This window comes from Megascapheus bottae, chromosome 2 (assembly GCF_031878675.1).
Source record: "Megascapheus bottae isolate mThoBot1 chromosome 2, mThoBot2.hap1, whole genome shotgun sequence".
Taxonomy (NCBI): Eukaryota; Metazoa; Chordata; class Mammalia; order Rodentia; family Geomyidae; genus Megascapheus; species Megascapheus bottae.
This window is the reverse complement of record NC_143510.1, coordinates 42,173,756-42,195,408: the sequence shown is the minus strand read 5'-3', so window position 1 is coordinate 42,195,408 and position 21,653 is coordinate 42,173,756. Positions and strand designations below refer to the sequence as shown.

General features: G+C 44.4%; 1 protein-coding gene across 1 annotated transcript in view; it reads left to right on the top strand.

Annotated features, from left to right (window-relative positions):
• The first annotated feature begins 477 nt into the window (after nucleotides 1-477).
• The window catches only part of Prickle1 (prickle planar cell polarity protein 1), a 90,258-nt gene continuing 69,082 nt past the window's right edge, over nucleotides 478-21,653 (top strand). Inside the window, exon 1 of the mRNA XM_090324248.1 lies at nucleotides 478-701. The gene's annotated coding sequence lies outside the window, so the exon portion shown is untranslated. The remainder of the gene's footprint in view (nucleotides 702-21,653) is intronic.

Below are 21,653 nucleotides of genomic sequence, written 5' to 3'. Positions count from 1 at the left end.
AATTAACAAGCATACCAAAGGAGGGAGGGGGGCCCTAACGGAGGCACCCACAAACTGTTTGATCAGAGGAAATTGGGTCTGTCTCCCCCCACTCCACCCATCCATCAAGATGTTTTTTTTCCAGGCATAAAATCGGGGGCGGGACAGAGGGGACAAATCCAGCCGCACTTGAGAGCCAGGGCCGCGCCGGGGTGAAACTTGAACCGGTCCCCCCGGAGCCACGGCGCACGGACGACCCCCGTGCCCGCTCAGATCGCTCGTCCGGGTCCCGCGCCTGCGAGAGGTGGGCGGACTCGGGTCCCGCGGCGCCCGGGCCCCGGCTCCTCGGCAGGGTCCGCGCGCCGGGTTTTCGCCGGCGCCGGCCGGGCGGCCCGGGGGCGGGGTCGCTCGGCGGTGGCGGCCCCGGCGGCGGCGCGGCGCCGGGCGCTCGGGAGCTGGAGCGCACTCTGCCTGCAGCCCCGACGCTCTGCACCACCGCCGCCGCCCCGGAGAGCCCGACCCGACCGGCAGCCCCGCGCGCCCGGGACATGCCAGCCTTGCGCGGTGTCTGAGCTGACTTCCGCGCCGCCAGCCCCGGAGACGTCGGAGCCACTCTGCAGCGGGCTCCGGATGGTGAGCGTGCCGCCCGCGCTCGCCGCTCGCTGACCCCGAGCACCGCCGCCGACCGGAACGGCAGGCTGGGCTGATCTCGGCGCCGCCGGGTGAGCGTGGGGCAGCGGGGATCCGAGCCGGCTCTGCGGGAGCGGGGCGGGGGGGGGGGGGGACTGCGGCGTTGGGGTGGGGGGCGCGCCGCAAGATCGGGGGTGGGGAGAGGCGGCGTGGGGGGGGCGGGAGGCCGAGGGTCCGGCACTGCAGGGAGGTTACTGACCATCCGGATAGGGGCTGGGGTCGCCGCAAAGCAGGCAAGAGCGGGGCGCGATCGGTTGGTTGGGCGGCGTTGACGGGAAGGCGAGGTAAGGTATACCCCGGGCTGCGGTGCCATCGGCCGAGCTCGGGTCCTGATGGCCACCTCCACCCGCACCCCGTCTTCCTAGTCTCTCCTGCGTCGGGAGCCAGTTTGGGGAGGAGGAGGAATAGGGGTGGGGGGTGATCCCTAGAGTCCAGGCATTGCGGATGGCAGGGGGCTCGCCGGGGTCGCTGTCACCGCCCGGCGTCCGGAGGAAGGGTCTCCAGACCGACGTACGCCGAGGGCTGGTTGCTTGCTTTGGGGGCGGGGGTGGTAGGGAGGGCTGGGGCGCGGCGGGGCCCCCCTCCATCCAGGTGTCCTCCGAACGCGCCGCGTCGGTGGGGAAGGGCGGGTGAAAAGTTGAAGGAACTCGGCATGTTCATCCTGAGCCCCCGAGCCGGGGGAGGCGAAGCCCACGGCCTCGCCGAGGACCGCGGGCAGCGAGCGCCGTGTTCCCGGCGGGGGGGGGGGGAGCTGGGGGGCTCGGGAGGCTTGAAGAACCCAGTGGGGGGGGTGAGGGAGAGGAGGGGGTGAAGCAGGTCGAGAAGGGGAGGGGGCTCGGCGGCACGCTGAGTCCCGCCCCCCCCCCATCCTCAGAAGAGGCTTCGGAATTAACCAGCTCTAAGCGTTTCGTGTGTTTAAAAATTGAGTCAGAGGCAGGACTGCAGACCTTGAGAAGCGAGCTGGAAGTAGTTGTTTTTTTTTTGTTTTTGTTTTTGTTTTTTAAATCTTGCCTCTCCTTCGGAATCCAGATGATATATATATATATATATATATATATATATATATATATATATTACAGTTGGGGCTTTTAGGATAGCTTGAAGAAGGACCAATTAGACCTAATGGAATTGCCTCTCTTGGTCCCTGCGTGCAGTTTTGTCCGATGCCTCATTTTCATCCACTCTTGCCAAGGCTATGGCTGCGTTGATGTTATATAATTGGTAGGGTTCACCATCAGGTATTGGCTACAAACATAATATAAGTATACATGCACGTGTGTGTGTGTGTGTGTGTGTGTGTGTGTGTGTGTGTGTGTGTGTGTGTGCTCTTGAGGTAAAGGGAACTTCCATCTGTTTAGATAGGCCCCAAGGTGTAGACTGGAAGAGGGTGGCTAATGCGTGTCCTGGTTGGGCTCCAGATGTGTGAGCTCAGCTGTTGCCGGACGGTTGCCTGTCAGTTAGGTGACAACTGGTCTTCTCTGCCTAAGCCCTGGCAGTCTTCATTATCCTCAGTGAAGTGTCAATGTTCAGAGCAGCCCGGCTTCTGTCACCAGCAGAGGGACTTTAGCCCCCAGGGATGGGGTAGCCTTGTTTGACCATCTCTAACAATATGTCTCTTTTCAGACTCTAGGGAAGGGAAGAGGGGTGAAAAAAAAAATCCCATGACAGCAAGATAGATACACTTTGAATAGAGCACCAACTTAGTGTAAAAATTCTGTTTTAATCAAGACAGTTCTGGAAGGATGATGCAATATTTGTCAAGCCCCCCCCCCTTCTGAAACAATATTTACTCCCACCAGGGGATTTTAAACTTCAACAGCAGTCATTTATCTTGCTGTCTGGTAGAGCCCGGTTTCATTTTGCCTGCAATGTGGTCCCAGCCTAGGTTGGTCGGGCTTGGCCTGGGACAGGAATCTGTCATTTGGGAGCCAGCTGGAACCTGAAGAAAGCAAAATACAGCACCTGCTGGTACTAGAGGGTTTTTTTAAATGCCATCAACTGGCGATCAGGAAACACAGAAGGGAGATATTTTACAAGCTCTTCCAGAAATGTTTATACAAAGGATTTAAAGGTTAACAATGCATGTGCTCCACATATTAAAGCAGAAAGGTGCTGGAAATAAATGGGTGTTACCCATAGTTAAGAGTTAGCACGCTTGTGCTGGACACTCATTGGTCACGCCTGTAATCCTAGCTCTTTGGGAGGCTGAGATCTCAGGATTGAGATTCGAAGTCAGCTTGGGCAAGGAAATCTACAAAACTCTTATCTCCAGGCCCTGAGTTCAAGTCCCACTATCAGCACAAAAAAAGGGGGCCTGGGAGTGTGGCCCAGTGGTAGAGTGCTTGCCTAGCATGCGTGAAGCCTTGAGTTTGATTCCTTGATATCACATATACAGAAAAAGCTGGAAGTGGTGCTATGGCTCAAGTGGTAGAGTGCTAGCCTTAAGAAAGCTCAAGGACAGTGTCCAGGCCCTGAGTTCAAGCTTCAGGAATGACAAAAAAAAAAAAAGGGAAGGAAAAAGAAGAGTTAGCATGCTTGCCAATAAAGCTGAAACAAACCTGTGGGGTTTCGTAAGCTGTAACATAGAGATTGATTCTTACAGACAAGGAGAGAAAGAAAGGAAGGAGGGAGGGAGGGGGTCACAGGAGGAAAGGAGGGAGGAATAAATTTGATGGTGTCTACATAAGTTGATGTGAATGAATGGATTTAGTAAATTAATTTTTCATCCTTAATTTGGTACTAATTGGTGATTTACCACTGAGTGAGCCTGTTGATTCATACAGCTTTTTTTTTTAAAGAATGTGATGTATTTTACTAAAGTGACAGATTTAGTCAGTTCTGCCAGTGATACCAGTGAGCTCTAAAACTTCATTAAGTTTTTATAATCAAAGTCCATGGGATCACCATTTATCTCTCCAATAAAAAATGGCTGTAATGAGTCAGCTTGGGTCATGAAAGGCAATTCTAATATTATATGGAAAGATAAAAAGAGTTAATAGCTGAATTATTATGGGGTTGTTCCTAAAATTCTCTCCTTCAGATAACTATGAAAAGGCCAATGAAAAATAATGAAATTTTGTAGTTTCCTAAAAGATTTTCCAAAGTAAGCTGACCTGCAAGCTTTCAAAGTATCACTGCAGGGGCCAGGAGTTTGGCCTAGGGGTAGACCACTTGCCTAGCATGCACGAAGACCTGGGTTTGATTCCTTGGTACCACATACATAAAAAAAAATAAAAAAAAAAAAGCCAGTAGTGGTGCTGTGGCTCAAGTGGTAGAGTTCTAGCCTTGAGAAAGCCCAAGGATATAGCTCAGGCCCTGAGCTCAAGGCCCAGGACTGGCAAAAAAAAAAAAAAGTAACACAGCAAAGCAATTTTCTAAAACCTGTAATTACTTAAAGTAATATAAGTAAATATGAAAGTTTGAATGTTGTGACTATATGTCTAATACTTGTGAAATGGAATAAGAATCTTTGAAAAAATATTTTGTAGTAATTAGCTGTTTGAATCACCTATATCTACATTTGAGGTTGGCTAAAATTGGTTGGGGGAAAATTTGGGACAGAGAATCCCATTGACTTGTATTCTAATTACAGTAGTTAATTTCCTGGATAAAATAGTATATGGAGTAAATTACGAACTAGGGATGTGACACAAAAGATAGATCAGTAGCCATAAGCACAAAAGCCAAACTGTAGAGTGAGGTGCTGAGTTCAAGATCCATTACAAGCATACATATATATATACACACACACACACACACACACACACACTCACATAAAATCATAGAGTTGAGTGGTAGAGCACCTGCCTAGCAAATCAGAGATCCTGAGTTCAAATTCCGTCTATTTTCTTATCCCGGGGCCAATGGCTCACACCTATAATCCTCAGGAGGCTGAGATGTGAAGATTACAGTTTGCAGCTAGCCTATGCAAAAACAAAAAGAAAAGAAACTCTTATCTCCCATTAACTACCAAAAAAAAGGTAAGAAGTAGAGGTGTAGCTTAAAGGGTAAAGTGCTAGCCTTTGGGGGTAAAAAAATTAAATCTTTCCTTTTGAAGAAGAAAAATAAATCTAGTCACCAATAATCCCAGCTACACCGGAGCCTCAGATCTGAGGATCACAATTCACAAGTAGCTTAGGCACAAAAGTTTGTGAGACTCAACTCCCACTAACTACCAAAAAGCAAGAAGTAGAGCTATGGCTCAAGTAGTAGAGGGCCAGCCTTGCTGGGAAAGAAAAAAAAAAAAATGAATGCAAACCCCTAAGTTCAAACCATAGAAGCACCACAGAAAAAGTAGTAGTAGTAGCAGCAGCAATAATTTTTTTTTTTTTTTTTTTTTTTGCCAGTCCTGGGCTTGAGCTCAGGGCCTAAGCACTGTCTTTAGACTTTCTCAAGGCTAGAGCTCTACCACTTGAGCCTCAGCACCACTTCTGGCTTTTTGCTATGTATGTGGGTTACCAAGGAATCGAACCCAGGTCTTCATGCATGCTGGGCAAGCACTCTACCACTAGGCCAAACTCCCGGCCCCATGCAGCAGCAATAATTTTAAAAGCCCAATTGTCATCTGTGCAATGAAATGTTAATGCCATCGTTTCATCAGGATAAGATCATTCCTCTTAGAAAAACAGCTCCATTTTTTCCTCTGGCATGTAAAATAATATATATCTTGCAGTGAGACTTAAAATTACTTGAATCAATGTGTAAATGTGACACACACACACACGCACATACACATACACACAAAGAAGGTAGTTTAAAAGGTGAATGAGAACTGATGAGCCAGTGGTTCACACCTGAAATCCTAGGTACTCAGGAGGCTGAGTTCTGAGGATCACAGTTCTAAGCCAGCCTGGGTAGGAAAGTCCATGAGACTCTTATCTCCATTTAATCACACACACACACACACACACACACACACACACACACACACACAAAATCTAGAAGTAGAGGTATGGCTCAAATGGTAGAGCTGTTTCATTAAGCATAAAAACTCAGGGACAGCTTCGAGGCCAAGAGTTCAAGCCCCAGGACAGGCATATATTGCTTGGTTGGTGTTAGAAGAATCCACCACCTGCCTTTGTTTTTCCTCCTGGTCCTAGAATGAATGGCAGGTTAATTACTTCATGTGGGTGTGGGTAAGCCAGTGCCCCAGTGCCAAGTCCTGTGGTGTTAACAGTTCCTCGAAATCTCAGGCAGTCTGTGGACCTGTGCTCCAATTAAAGCATCAGGAGCCAGAATGGCCTGGGGAAACCCACAGGAGCCCTGAGTTTCTGGACTTCCCTACCTGTGGGCAAACAGAGTAGCACTTCAGCACCCCTCCTTAGCACCCCAGTGTCCAACCATGCACCTCCTCTTTTATGGTTGTCCCAAACCCAAATCCAGGAGACCAACCTCATGTGAGCCTATATTTTGGAATGGGTCTGAAGTGGGTAGGAGCCGGGGAAGGGCTGTGTTTTCCTCTGTCCCTCTCTTTCTCCCCTCTCTTACAGGAGGGAGTGAGGGGGAAGGAGATGTATGAGTTGGCGTTGGCTGATGTCATGACACTTCTGGCACAGAGATACAACAGAATAATCAGATCTTTTTCTGTGTGCCAGAATGACATGATTTTTCCAAGAGCTGTTCCTGAGCCTCTGGTCCACTGGCACTGACTAGAGAACAGTTCCCTGTGGGCCGGAGTTTCGGGGGTGGGGGGGTGGGGGGGTGGGAGGGGGAAATACTGCTGCGGGGGAGGGATAGGCTGAGTGATGGTGGCTTCGCGCCTGCAATTCCAGGAGGCTAAGGATCAATATCCTCCATTCCTGGTTCAAAGCCAGCCTCAGAGAAGAAAGGTCCATGAGATTCTTACCTCTAATTCCACCCAAAACCCAGAAGTGGAGGTGTGGCCCAAGTGATAGACTGCCAGCCTTGAATGAAAGAAAAAGCTGGGCTGGACTGCAAGGCCCCAAGTTCAAGCCCCACTAGCATCAGAGAACAAAATAATATTACTAATAATATGAAATTTCATGCCTCTAGACTGTGCTCTTGTAGGGACTCAACTATAAACACATTTCAGTCACTTTTGGTGAGTCCTTCTAGGACCCAGAACAATCACTCCCACTTAAACTCATCATGTCCTTCCAGGTTCACTTTCCCACTGAGATTTTACATGGAAAGTAAAAAGGGCAGCTAGGTAGATGCCAAAATAAACATTTAAAAAACTGGGAGCCATAAGAAGCAAGCAGCTGTCAATCACCCTCATTTCCTTTCCCCTCATCCCTAAGTTTTGTTGTAAGTGAGCTTACAAGTCCACTGGACAATTAGTGTTGTGGTGTTTTTTGTTTGTTTGTTTTGTTTTTCTCACAGGTAGATTTGAGGTAGCTGTTTGGAGGGATGCTTTTGCATGTTCAGTGGATGAGCTCATTAGCTCCTTCTAAAGCCGTTGTCCCAATGGCTGATCCATAGCTCTCACCAGCTTTTTCGGTTTGGATCTGTGGAAGGAAGGAAAGCTTTGTCAATAATGCTGAAGAACATCTGGACATCTGTGGCTCATGTCTGTAATCCTACCTACTCAGGAGGCTGAGATCTGAGGATCCAGATTTGAAACCAGCCAGGGCAGGAAAGCCCATGAGACTTGTCTCCAGTGAAGCACCGAAAATCTGGAAGTGGAGATATAGCTCAAGTGGTAGAGTGCTAGCCTTGAATGAAAAAGCTAAAAGGGAAGAATCCAGGCCCTGAATTCAAGCTATAATGCCAGCATAAAACACAATATTAATGATATGATAATAATAATAATAATAACAGTGAAATAGTACAGTTAAATGCAGTTGGGTGCATGGCTCCTCTGAGTTGTGGCCTCTTGCTCACCTGCCCTTCTTTTATCTGAGGCTCTGATCCCACAGTTCACAATTATAGTCTTTGACTTTGGTAACAATTCTGTTTGAAATGTTTCCAATTACACACAGTATTGGCTGACTGGGACAGCTGTGTGCCAAAGAAACATTTCCAAGTGTTTTCCAAGAATCAGACTGTGATTGCTTTTAATTTAAATAAAGGCTATTTGGTTTCCTATGATGGATATATATATATATATATATATATATGTCCACCTTTTCCTCCATTTGCATTGCCTTTTGAAAAAAATAATAAGGCACTCATCACTTCATGAGATATATTGGTCCCAGTTTTCTAGGATATCGTTTGCTTTGAGCAAGCACAAAGGACTTCTTCATAAAGAATCTTAAAGAAACATTGTAACTCAGTGTGGACTTCCTCAAAGAAGAAAAGGGAGGAAGGTTATCTGAGAGCAGATTGTAAGTAGCTAATGTTTTCAAATTTTCCTTCCTTCCTCTTTAGAGATCTGTCATTAGAATTATCTTTGTTATATCACGGAATATCATTTGATTCATTTGTTTTTATTTTCCTTGGGGGAAGTAAATGAAGAGGTGTTTTTAAAAATTACAGAAATAGAGAATGATTAATAATAGAAGAACAGCAGGTGCTAGTGGCTCATGCCTGCAATCCTGAACTACTCTGGAGGCAGAAATCTGAAGATCAAAGTTTGAAGCCAGCCAGGTAGGAAAGTTCATGAGACTCTTATCTCCAATTAACCACCCAAAACTAGCTGTGGCTAGTTTTGAACACAGGGCCCAGGCCCTAAGTTCAAACCCTGGGATGAGCACAAAAATAAATAAGTAAATAAATAAATAAGAGGAGCATCCAGGTACTTGTGAGTCACGCCTATAATCCTAGCTACTCAGCAGGCTGAAATATGAGGATCCAGGTTCAAAGCCAGCCTGGGAAGCCATAAATCCCAGAGATTTTTAATTAATCAACGAAAAGCCACAAGTGGAGCTATGGCTCAAGTAATAAAGTGAAAAACCCCAATATTGACACCAAAAAAGACAGGGGAGGATTAACCAGCACATAATTTCACCATGCCACAAAAACTAAGCCTTCCCAAACTGCCTTCTCTGTGGGTTTGAACTTTCAGAACATGGAAACTGTTTACAAAGATGGTAGTTTAAAACCTTTTACTAGCTACCAGACACATTTGACTTACTTAGATTTGAAAATGAGAAAACAGACTGTCGGAGGATTTGGGGTGATCCGGCTGCTATCAGGGCTAGGGGAAAGAGGAACTATTTCCAAGATGGCTCGCCACCTCCCCAGACTTGCACTCAGAAGGTCTTCCCACAGTTTGACGAGATGGAAAGCCAGAGAAGGACAAAGATAGTCCTAAAAAAGGTATCTTCACATAGGCTCTTTCAGCCCTGCCCACCTCCCCCCCCAAAACAAAACAAAAAAACCAAACAAACATCCAGGAGACTACAGTGGCTCTTTGGGTTGAATAGTAGTTTGGCTTGCACACATGCCAACATCTCCCCTGGCATTCTTGGAAGTCTTCCATCATGGACTAAATAGTGCTGTATATCCACATTTGTAAATGCTGCCCCTGTCGAGGCAGTGGAAGTGAACCCAGGCTTCTAGGACCTTTGAGACCCCAAGGGTAAACTTCAAGCCTGTATCCCACATGTGACATTAAAGGCCTCTGAGCAAACTGAAGATGTGTCTGCCACATGAGCCATCTTTTTTGCTGATTAATTGGAGATGGGAGTCTCCGACTTTCCTGCCCAGGCTGACTTGGAACCATGATCTTCACATCTCAGCCTCCTGAGTAACTGATCACAGTCTGAGCCACCCATGTCTGGTGTACATACGATCTTTCAACTTACTCTAGCAGAACACATTTAGAGGTAAAATGAGGTTTATATTACTTTATCAGCGGAACCCCCAGCCTGCCAAACATACCTACTCACCCAAATCATTGAAATAGAGAACTTACTTTTTCGTCTCTCTTTGTGTTTCTTTCTCTACCCCTCTCTTTCTCTCACATGCACACCAGTCATGATAATGTCAAACCTACTTCACTTTAATAATAGTAAATGAAGTTGGGTTCCAATGGCCCTTTTCTGTAATCAAGGGAGGCTGACACCTGAACTGTGAAGTTCAGCCCAGGCAGAAAAGTCCTCAAGACTCCATCTCTAGTTAAGCAGCAAAATGCTGGACTGGAGGCATGGTTCAAGTTGTAGAGCACCAGCTATGAGCAAGTGAGCCAGGAGAGCATTCAAGACCCTGAGTTCAAATATCAGTAGGGGCACAAAAACAATAAGGGTATATGATTTAAATCATGTTATAGTTTCACCAAGGATATTTTGGCTTCCCCCCTTCTCTTACTTCAGTGATAAGTAGATAATAGGATAATCGCCTACAGAAACTCATACTGTGTTCACTGTCATTGATATTTCCAGCTAGGCTATTTATGAGCTTGAATAATCTTAAGTGCCTTATTTAGGGTCAGAAAAAGGACTATGTAATATGGTATTTATTTCATTTTAAAATAATCTCTTCCAAACCATTTAGGGAACTGTAACATTTGATATAAGAAGACTGCCGAATGTTCTGGTGTTGAAATACTCATTATAAAGTATGTCCAAAAAGAGATGACATTTGAAATTCTTCTGAGACTATGTAATTAAGGTGTAGGCATGCTACATCATTTTGGAAAATGATAACACTAGGTTGAAAGGCATTATAGGATCACAGATGTTTCTCATAAGAGAATCAAGTTGTGCTAGGCAGGAATTCTGAGCTGCGTTCTGATGCTAGCTTTGCTTATTACAAGAACCCTGTGAAGAATACAGACCACTGCTTGCATCCACATATGCCTGTAGGAAAGAGCTGGGGGGTGGAGTGGGGGGTGGGAGGGTCAGTAACCTGCTCCTGAAATACTTTGCAGGTTTTGTTTAGCTGGATTTTTTGTTGTTGTTGGTTTGTTTGTTTGCTTGCTTGCTTGGTTTTGGTCCTTCATGTGGCTTGGACTCTGGGCCTGGGTGTTGTCCCTGAGCTCTTCAGCTCAAAGATACCACCCTATCCCTTGAGCCACAGCACCACTTCCCGTTTTCTAGTGATTAATTGGAGATGAGAGTTTCGCCGACTTTAGTGCCTGGGCTGGCTTTGAACCTTAATCCTCAGATCTGAGCCTCCTAAGTAGCTAGGATGACAGGCGTGAGCCACCTTGCCTGGCTTGTTTAGTTTTTTGTTCTGTTTCACTTTGTTTTGTCAGTTCTAGGGCGTGAACTCAGGACTCGGGCACTACCTCTGAGCTTTTTTTCCACTCAAGTTTAGTGCTCTATCACTTTGAACTACAGTTCCACTTCCAGTTTCCTGGTGACTAGTTGGACGTAAGCTTCTTGTCAGGACTGGCTCCGAACCGAACCGTGGTCCTCAGATCTCAGCCTCCTGAGTAGCTAGGGTTACAGGCCTGAGTCACGAGCACCCTGTTAAGTCTTTGTGAATATGAAGGGAGGAAAAAATATTATGCAGATAAGATGTTTGTGTTTAATTTAGCCATGTAAGTTCCCTTCTTGGCCTCTCTGTAAGTGTAAACAGCTGGCTGAATTAATAGCCAGTACTGGGTCTTCCTCTTCTGCCAAATTGTTAAAAGCAGACCAGGCACTCTCCCACTTTAAGGGTCTGAAAAGTTGTTTTGTTTTTAATCTTCCAAGCTATAATGGAAAGCATTGTTGTCTTTCTTCCTCTCTGATGGAAGGAAATCATTTTTTTTTTCTTTTTTACTGGGGCTTGAACTAGCAGCCTGGTTTCTCTGTCCCTTAGCTGGTTTGCTCAAGGCTAGTACCCTACCACTTGAGCCATAGCTTTACTTATGCTTTGTGTTGGTTAATTAGAGATATGAATCTCGCAGACTTTTAGGCCAAGCTGAATTTGACTCATGATTCTCAAATCTGAGCCTCTTTGAGTAGCTAAGGCTACAGGTGTCAGCCACCAGTGCTGGCCAAATTCTAATTCATTGCAGTACTAAAATGAGAAACTAGTAGTAATGGTAATATTTGCATGGGAATGTGTGTTTGCTGTTTAAGCAGGAAACCATGAGGTAACTGCAGTGTCTGATGGGCCTCTTGTTGAAATTACATTTTTGCTACCTGTAGACACTAACATTTTTTTCATTTGGGTTCAAAAAGTTTTGATTTATTATTTTTTATTTTATTTTTTGTGCCAGTTCTAGATATTAAACTCACTTCAGGCTGGAGCACTACCATCTGAGCCACAACTCTACTTCCCAATTTTTGGTGGTTAATTGGGGGTAGAGTCTCAAGGATTTTTTCTGCCTACACTGACTTTGAACTAGGATCCTCAGATCTCAGCCTTCTAGCTATCCAGGATTCTAGGAGTGAGCCATTAGTCTCAGTTACATAATTTTGGGGAATGAAATTTGTTGCTCATCTGGTTTTGCCTTGTCTTCTTTGATATTTGAACTTTGAACATTTTCTCTCATCAGCCATGATCACTATTCCTATAGATCATGCGCAAATTAAGATCTTAGGAAGAGCCAGGAGTTTGGCCTAGTGGTAGAGTACTTTCTTAGCATGCACGAAGACCAGGGTTCAATTCCTCAGTGCCACATACATAGAAAAACCCGGAAGTGGTGCTGTGGCTCAAGTGGAAGAGCTCTAATCTTGAGAAAGCTCCAGGACAGTGTTCAAGCCCTGAGTTGAAGCCCCAGGACTGGCCAAAAAAAAAAAAAAAAAAAAAAGAGCTTTGGAACTTGAACCAATCAATGTTACTTCTGCTGTCTATATCACCTATCTGAAAACCAATATCAAATACTCTGATATTTTTCCCCTCTGGATTTTGCCATTGATGATTTATGTTGCAATTCTTTGGGGAGTTTTTTAATTTTTGTTTTTGTTTGAGGATAACTTTTTCCTTTTTCCTACCCAATACTAAGCCTTGAACTCAAGAACTTGAGCTTTCATATTGCTTAGCTGGTGCTCTGCCACTTGTGTCATGCCCCCATCCTAGCTTTTTGCTACTCAATTTATAGACGGAGTCTCAAGGACTTTTCTGCCTGGACTGGCTTCTAACTATGATTCTCCAGTTTTCAGCTTTTTGAGTAGCTAATGTTACAGGTATGAGCTACCAGCGCCTGACTTTTTTTGTTTTGTTTATAATCTACAGGAAAGACTTTAAAACCTTTCTCATCCCTGGCTCACTGTGCGATATCTTTCACGTTTTTGTATCATGTAGGTCCATCCCACTTGGCAATATTGACTGCCTGTTTCCCCTGTTGTATGCTCAGTGCCAAATCGCAGTCAGCAAGATCTCAGAGTAGAAATTTCTACCTGAATTATCTACTTGGACTGTTCATACAATGTAAATAAAAGCTCTCTCTCTTTTCAACATTACTTGAAGATGTACTACAAGGTATTTTACTCAGGAAAAAGAAAAGGCAAAACTAAGCCATAACTACACAGAGTTTAAGGATCATTGGAGATCAATTGATAGTTACTTCTAAGTACAGCATAAGACCTTAATATTGATAGCCTTAATTCTCCTGCAGTTTTATAGCTAATCTCATTTGCGCTGGATTTCAAGTTCATATCCAAGGGCATATGGGCCAGGCAATGATGGCTCATGCCTGTAATCCTAGCTACTCAAGAGGCTGAGATCTAGGGATCAAGATTGAAGCCAGCCCAGATAGGAAAGTCTGTGAGACTCTTAGCTCCAGTTAACTACCCAAAAGCCCTAAGTGGAGCTGTGGCGCAAGTCCAAAAGCACTAACCTTGAGCAGAAAAGCACAGAGGCAGTGGCTAGGCTCACAGTTCAAACTCTAGGACCAGAACTAAGTGAATGAATGGCTGAATGAATGAAAAAGAAACAGACATTGGGGATTATGGCTCACTCTACCTTTCAGGATCCCCTCCAAAGTGATCTGGTTGCTGGTGGTGGGGGAGGGGGAGTGCTGTAAACCTAGCTACTCAGGAGACTGAGATCTGAGAACAGTGGTTTGAAGCCAGCTCAGGCAGGGAGACTTTTGTCTCTAATTACCCACCAGAAAACTGCAAGTGGAGCACTAGCCTTGAGAAAAACAATTCAGGGACAGCGCTCAGGCCCTGAGTTCAAGCCCCACAACTGACAAATAAAAAAAAAAATACAAGTCAAGGGGCTGGGTTGTAGCTCAGAGGTAGGCCTAGATAGATAGCCCAAGGCTCAGTAACACACACACACACACACACACACACACACACAAATGGAGGTAATATTTTCAGACATACCTTGGCGTTGCTCTGTATGTTAAAACTGGGACCACAGCCTATAATTTTGACTCTCTCTGGGCTCTGGGATCTCTCCCTTAGTTTTTTCACTCAAAGCTGGGCACTCTACCATTTGAGCCACAGCTCCACTTATAGCATTTGGGTGGATAATTGGAGATAAGATTTTCATCATTTTTCTTGCCTTGCCTGGCTTTGAATCTGGATCCTCAGATCTCAGCCTCCTGAGATGCTAGAGTTTACAGGTGTAAACCATCTAGGAAGGTATGTCTCCTTTCATTCACCCTGGAAATCCCTGACCTAAATTCAAAGATTGAAAAACAAATCCTATAAAGTGGTATCAAGCAGCTTTCTAGAAAACCTTCTTGCTGGAAATTAGGTTTTTGATGTCTTAGGTTCTAGGGTCTAATCATTGACAGTAGGTCAGCCTTCCTATCAAGAAACTAAGCCAAGTTACTTGTCCAGAAATGATCACATTTTATCTTAGAAGTTTTTTGATAAGAAATAAAGCCTCCAGTGTCTAGCAAGCACTGTCAAGTGGGTCTCCTCCATCTTCTCAGCAGCTCCATGCAGAGGCTGCTGTAGCCAGAAGGAAGTCATTCCAGTTCACACAGAGCAATTGCCTGGTAGCCTAGGATGTGGGTTCCAAAGGAGCTTTGGCTTGGCAGTTCCTAAATAAATGTTGGTTTGCAATTACAAAGGGAGGCTGGAAGGAAAGGAAGAGACAGGGAAGAAGAGGAAGAAGAGAGAAGAGAGAGGGAGGGAGGAAGGCAAAGAAGAAAGAAATGGAAGAAGGGAAGGGAAAAGGAAGAAGAGAGGAAGGAAAGGGGAAAACAGGAAGAAAGGAGGGAGGGAGGGGGAAGGAGGAAAAAAGGAAGGGGAAGGGAGGAAAGGAGAAAGGGAGAAGAAAGGAAGGAAGGGAGTGGAAAGAAAGGAAGATGAGAGGGAGGGAAAGAAGGAGGGTGGAAAGGAAAACTAAACCAACACTGTTAGCTTGCCAAAATTATTTGGGTGATGTTTTATTGCTTCATAAATACTGCTTGACAGCAGTATGTTATGTGTAAAGTGCTTTTAAATGATTATTATTTCAGCTCCTTCTGACTTACATGTGATCTTGGATGAATCATCAGATTTCTGGATTTCTCCTCCCATTGTGCCTCCATTTCCTCACTTATAAAATGACCACCATGGTAATTTCCCCACCCTACCCCCAGCCCAGAGCTTGAATTCCAGGCCTGGGCACTGTCCCTGAGCTTCTTGTGCTCAAGGCTAACACTCTATCATTTGAGACAAAACACCAATTCTGGCTTTTTCTGAGTAGTTTATTGGAGATAACAGTCTCATGGACTTTGCTGCCAAGCTGGCTTCAAACCACAGTCCTCAGATCTTGGCTTCCTGAGTAGCTAGGATGATAGGTGTGAGATACCTGTACCTGGCTCATGGCAGTTTTTTTTTTTAAGCTCAAATTTTATTCTATTCTAAAATACTGGATCTTGAGGCCCCAAACTTCAGGGAGACAGAATATAGCAGATGTGGGGTTGGTGTTATTATTTTATTATCATCATTGCTATCTGAATCACTCACTGAACTATTTAGCAAATCTACTCAAAAAGATTCATATTAGCTAGTTCCAGCTCACAGCTTTAGCCATTATTCAGGAGGAGCAATTCACAATTTCGCAAGAGCTATGTTTTCAAGACTTAAGAGACTTTAGACCCCCCCTGAAATAAAGCCTAGTTTAAATAGATTACATTATTTTCAATGTAATTGCTAAAAGAAACAAAAAAAATTGCAGTAATATGAAAGAGTGAATTAGTAACCGGATGGAGTTAGAACTTTGTGCTCATTGTAAAAATGAGAAATGTGAATCCAGGGGTAATACGTGGGAAATAGCCAAGATTTCAAAACTAGAACTTAAAGTTTCTATGGTTGCATAATCACAGCAATTATGACTGTGTTTAAAATGTGGGTATTCATGAACCACATTAGGAAAAGGTTTATTGGACAATAAAGATACCCCAACTTCCTTATTAGCTGCATTCCTGATATTTTTTTAAAATGTAAAGCCTTATAATATTCTTTTTTTTTTCCTTTGTGCTAGGTACTAGGACTTGAACATGGCCTTACACTCTAACTTGGCTTTGTCTACTCAAGGCTGGTGTTCTAACTACTTGAGTCCCAGTTCTGTTTCCTGTTTTTTGGTGCCTCATTAAAGACAAGAATCTCATGAACATTCAGGCCGGGAGTTTGGCCTAGTGGTAAAGTGCTTGCCTAGCATGCACAAAGACATAGGTTCGATTCCTCATACGTAGAAAAAAGCCAGAAGTGGTGCTGAGGTTCAAGTGGTAGAGCTGTAGCCTTGAGAAAGTCCAAGGACAGTGCTCAGGCCCTGAGCTCAAGCCCAGGACTGGCAAAAAAAAAAAAAAAAAAAAAAAAAATCTCATGAACATTCCTGTTCAGGCTGGCTTTGAGCTAGGATCCAAAGAACTCAGCCTCCTGAGTAGTTGGGAGTACAGGTGTACAGGTGTGAGCTAAAAAGGCCTGGCCCTGCAAACATTCTTATGTTCCCCAACCTCCAGTTCAAACCTGATATAACTGTGTGAGGACTGACATCTTGCTGTGTTAGCCTTAGTTCATGAAGCCTAGTCTACATCATCATACTCAATGGCTTGGCTTCCCATCTGGCAGCATTGTGAATGTCAGCAAATCCCCAGGCCCTCAGATCTTCCTCTCATCCTGATTAGACTCAACTGGATTTTAGAATCAGGCCCCGCTGGGAAGTGGCTGTCTGTTAGTGTGTGTATAAGCACCTGGTTTGTGATTATTCAAATGATTACAGCAATGCAGGATGCTGCATCTTCCAACAGATTCTTTTTTATTTTTTTGGTACCAGATCTGGGACTTGAACTCAGGGCCTAGCTGCTGTCCCTCAGCTCTTTTCTTTCCTTCCTTCCTTCTTTCCTTCTTTCTTTCTCTTTATTTTATTTATTTTTTTGTGATTGTGGGGCTTGAACTCCAGACCTGGGTGCTGTCCCTGAGCTCTTCAGCTCAAGGCTAGCACTCTACCACTTGAGCCACAGCACCACTTCCAATTTCCTGGTGGTTAATTCCAGAGAAGAGTCGCATGGACTTTCATGCCCAGGCTGGCTTTGAACTGCTATCCTCAGATGTCAGCCTCCTGAGTAGCTAGGATTACAAGTATAAGCCACCAGCATCTGGCTTCCCTGAGCCCTTTCGTTTTTCTTACTCGAGGCTAGCACTCGACCACTTGAGCCACACTTCCACTTTCAGCTTTGTTTTTTAAGTGGTTAATTGAAGAGAAGAGGCTCACAGACTTTCTTGCCCAGACTGGCTTTGAACCATGATCCTCAGATCTCAGCCTCCTAAGTGGCCTAGAACTACAGTCGCAAACTACTGGCACCTGGCTGCTACAGATTCTTGGGGTTGTTGTTGTTGTTTGCCAGTCTTGGGGCTTGAACTCAGAGCTTGGGCACTGTCCTTGGAGCTTTCTCAAGGCTAGTGATCTACCACTTGAACCACAGCACCACTTCCTGCTTTTTCTGTATATGTGGTACCAGGGTTTCACACATGCATGCCACTGCTAGGCCACACTCCTGGCACCCTGTAGATGACTTTCCAATAGGAAAGACCGTATAAATGCGACATTACTAATCACCAGTCTGAAATCTGGGTCACTTCAGCCATGACTCAAAGATCAAACACCTTGGGAAAGTAATGAGCCTGTGCAAAGTCCATGGGAATAAGCTTCCCTTTCTTAATGACACCTTTGCTGGCCTCTGCAGCACCTTCGAGGCCAGATGGAAATCTGTCTCTTGGGCCCTCGGTCTGGTCTACAGGGCCTCCCTCGAGGCCACATCTGGCATACTTTCTCAGCGATGCTTTCGGGCTGGTTCCCAGTGGTTTCCTGAACTGGGTGTGCTGAGCTTTTCATCTTTTCCTCTTTTGCCTGAGCATTAATTCACTTCAAAGTGATGGTAGGCTATTTTGCATATTCTCTGCTGACATTTTTTTTCCCTCCTCAGAAAAGCCAAGAGAAATTATACTCACAAAGGCATGTTAGCTGTTTTTATATTAAACTTTTACTGGTCTCTTGGTTTGGTTTTTGGGGCTTGTCCCAGGGCTTGAACTCAGGGCTTGGGTGCTGTCCCTGAGCCTTTTTTGTGCTCAAGACTAAGTATTCCACCACTCCAGTTACAGCTCCACTTCTGGCTCTTTTTGGTGATTAACTAGAGATAAAAATCTCACAGACTTTCCTGTTCAGATTGGCTTTGAACTGTGATCCTCAGATCTCAGCCTCCTCAGTACCTAGGATTACAGGCGGGAGCTACTGAAGCCAGTCACCAGTTTTTTTTTCTTTTTTTTTCATATATTTTTTATTGTAATTAATAGAAGGGTTACATTATATTTGCCAGATAGATGGTGCATTAATTCACATACATTAATACCCTTTCACATGTCTTGGTCCCCATTTCCCTCCCCCCCAACTCCACCCTTCATCTTGTTCCCCCCCCTTCCCTATCCAATTTCAAATAATGAGATACAAATATATCCAAGATATCAGGTAACGAAGTGAGATACTGTAACAATATGAGATAACCAAGGGGCAGCAAAAGAGATGAGAGATAACATAGTACCTTAAGGACAACAATCATTTATTATATGGCTTATGTTTCTATGACCTAGAGATCCTTTCATTCAGTGTCCTACTATATGGCCTTTTGTATCAAGGTTTTGCTCTATTGAAAATCCCTGCTAGGAGAGCCCAAGGTTTCTACTGATTATGACAAATGAGGGAAACCATTGAGCCTAAGTTCCTTTGAGTCTCAGTCACCAGTTTTTTTATCTCAACTTGCAGTACACCTTTATTGGATGCTTATGATGTACCAGGTGTGGCATTAGGCTCTGAGATCACAAATAATAAGCGAACCAGTGGCTCATGCCTGTAATCCTAACTACTCAGAAGGCTGAGATCTAGAGGATCACAGTTGGAGGTCAACTGAGGCAGAAAAGACTATCTCCAAACTAGCCGGCAAAAATAGCAGGGCTGGAGATGTGGCTCCACCAGTAGCACATCATCTCTGAATGAAAAAGCTGATGGAGAGCACAAGGCCCTGAGTTCAAGTCCCATTTGCCATATCAGAAAAAGAAGGAAAAAAAAAGAAGGAAAGAAAATATAGTAGACAAGTGATACTTGAAATTGTAGTCTTTCTTTTTGGCTAAAAGTAGAATTACACTCTTTGTTAGACTTGTCATTGCCTCTACAAAACTTAAGTGCAATCAGAAAGAAGATAGGAATTTTAACAACTTTCATCGGGACCCACTCTTCCTGCTTTATAGCTGGTGTTAACTTCTGAGTAAAACTCCCCCCCTCCAGCTGAGCCCACCTGGGCAACCTACCAGCTATTTACACATGTCTTCTCATTGCTATGTTGGTGCAATCTAAGCTTATTTACTCTTCAGTTGTACTGGCAGGCTTGAATTTCTGCCTCCAGTGTTTATACATCATCGTAGAATGAATGTTATACTTTTATGATGACATTTGCTTTAATGCTAGGTGAGCTTTTCATGAAATCTAATAATGGGGGAGGTAGGGGAAGAGTCTAAATAAATGTCACCAAGTGGCCTCTACATCTGTTTTATTGTGTGGTTGTTTTGTTTTATTTCCAGAAAACCTTTTTGATTTTATGTGTATGTGTATGCCATCCAGAACTGTCTCTGAGGTGTACTACTAAAGGTTGATGCTTTATAATTTAAGCCATAGCTCCACTTTGGGCTTTTTTTTTTTTTTTGCCAGTCCTGGGGCTTGAACTCAGGGTCTTGAGCTCAGGGCAGTGTGCCTGAGCTTCCTTTTGCTCAAGGCTAGCACTGTACTACTTGAGCCATAGTACCACTGGCCTTTTCTGAGTAGTTTGTTGGAGATGAGAGTCTCATGGACTTTCTAGCGCAGGATTGGCTTCAACTTTGATCCTCAAATCTCAGCCTTCTCATTAGCTATTATCACAGGCATAAATCACCTGCTCCCAGCTGAAATCCTATTTGACAACAACAACAATAACAAAGAAATCTATGATTAAGCCGAAAAGGATCAACAATATAAAGTACTTGGAAAAACAAATCGTGTGTGTATTTTAAAGGTAAACTGAGGTTCTGCTGTGCTATGATTGTCATTCTTCAATGTGATGTTATTCAAATTGTAATCTAATAAGTTCAAGAATTTCTGCCACCTAGTTCACTGAGCAATCAGTATGTTTGCAGGCATTCTGGCATGTGATAAGTGTTGTGTAGCATATGTGGCTGAATATGCCAATTTCAAAGAGCTTTACATGCTTTTAATTAATTTTCAGGACAGCCAGATGCACTTGGCATTATTAATGATAAGTCTGCAGACAGTGAGGTTCAGGGGTGCTTACTGGATTTGTCTACCAAAGCAAGAGGACTTTTCAAATATTTTTTACTAACTCTGTGTGTGTGTGTGTGTGTGTGTGTGTGTGTGTGTGTGTGTGTGTGTGTGCGCATCTGTGCTGGCATTACAGCTTGAACTCAGGGCCCCAACCTCAAGGTCTTGTTGGCTTTTTCTACTCACAACTAGTATTCTGCCACCTGAGCCATGTCCCCTGCCCAGATTTTTGCAGCTAAATGATGATGGAATCTCATGGACTTCTGTGTCCTCAACTCTAAGAATATTGCCCCTTTTTTGACTGGGAAACTTGTTGATTTCCACATTCTCATTGCTACCTGTGCTCATTTTAATGCACCAGTGTTTTGGCCTTGCCTTTATTCTGTTTTTCTTAGGCTAAAACCCCATCCTAGGAAGTTTTTTGTTGCTGTTTTAATTTTTGGTTGGTTGTAGGGCTTGCACTCTGGGCCTGGGCCCTGCACCTGAACTCTTCAGCTCAAGGCTACCCTTTGAGCCACAGCACTACTTCCCATTTTCTAGTGGTTAATTGGAGATAAGAGTCTCTGGTCTTTAGTGCCCAGGCTGGCTTTGAACCTTGATCCTCAGATTTCAGCCTCCTGAGTAGAGAGGATTACAGACCTGAGCCACCATGTCTGGCTCCATCCTAGGAAGTTTAACTCACCACTGAAAGCCCACCACTTGTGTGTTAGGACCAGGAGAATGGGTGGAGTTCTCATAGTGGCAGGTTGGCTAAACAGAGCATATGAAGGGGAAAACAGAGAGATGCTTGTGACAGACACTGATGGGAACTGGAAGGGAATTGTCTCCTGGTCTTTGGGTCCAGATAGCAAGCCAATGAAGCAATTCTGTTCTTTTGCTGCAGCGTGTGTGTGTGTGTGCTCGCGTGCTTGTGTGCACACATGTGCATGTTCACACACACACACACACACACACACACACACACACACACACACACAATACTAGGTCTTGAGCTCAGGTCCTGTCCTTTAAACCCAAGGCTAGAACCATAGCTTTACTTCTGGCTTTTTGCTGATTAATTGGAGATAAAAGTCTCATAGACTTGTCTGCCAGGGCTGGTTTTGAACTGTGATCCTCAGATAGCCTTTTCCTGAGGAGCTAAGATTACAGGCATGAGCTGCTGCCATCTGGCCGCATAGTATTTCAAAACTCTTTGGCTATTGCTGTTCTTTCACAAGCCAGCTACTCCATAGAGTATTTTTCTTTATTTGGCTATTAAATTTTTCAGTATAAGTGAGTACAATCATTAGCAATCTGAAGGCACTAGGTTTGTGTAGAGGAAAATATTCCTCCATTGCTCCAGAAACTCCCTGAATGAACTGATAAAAATCTTAAAGTGCGCACACACACACATACACACACACACAAACATACTGAAGAGACTATCATGAATCTAAAAGAAGCCCAACTGCTTTAGG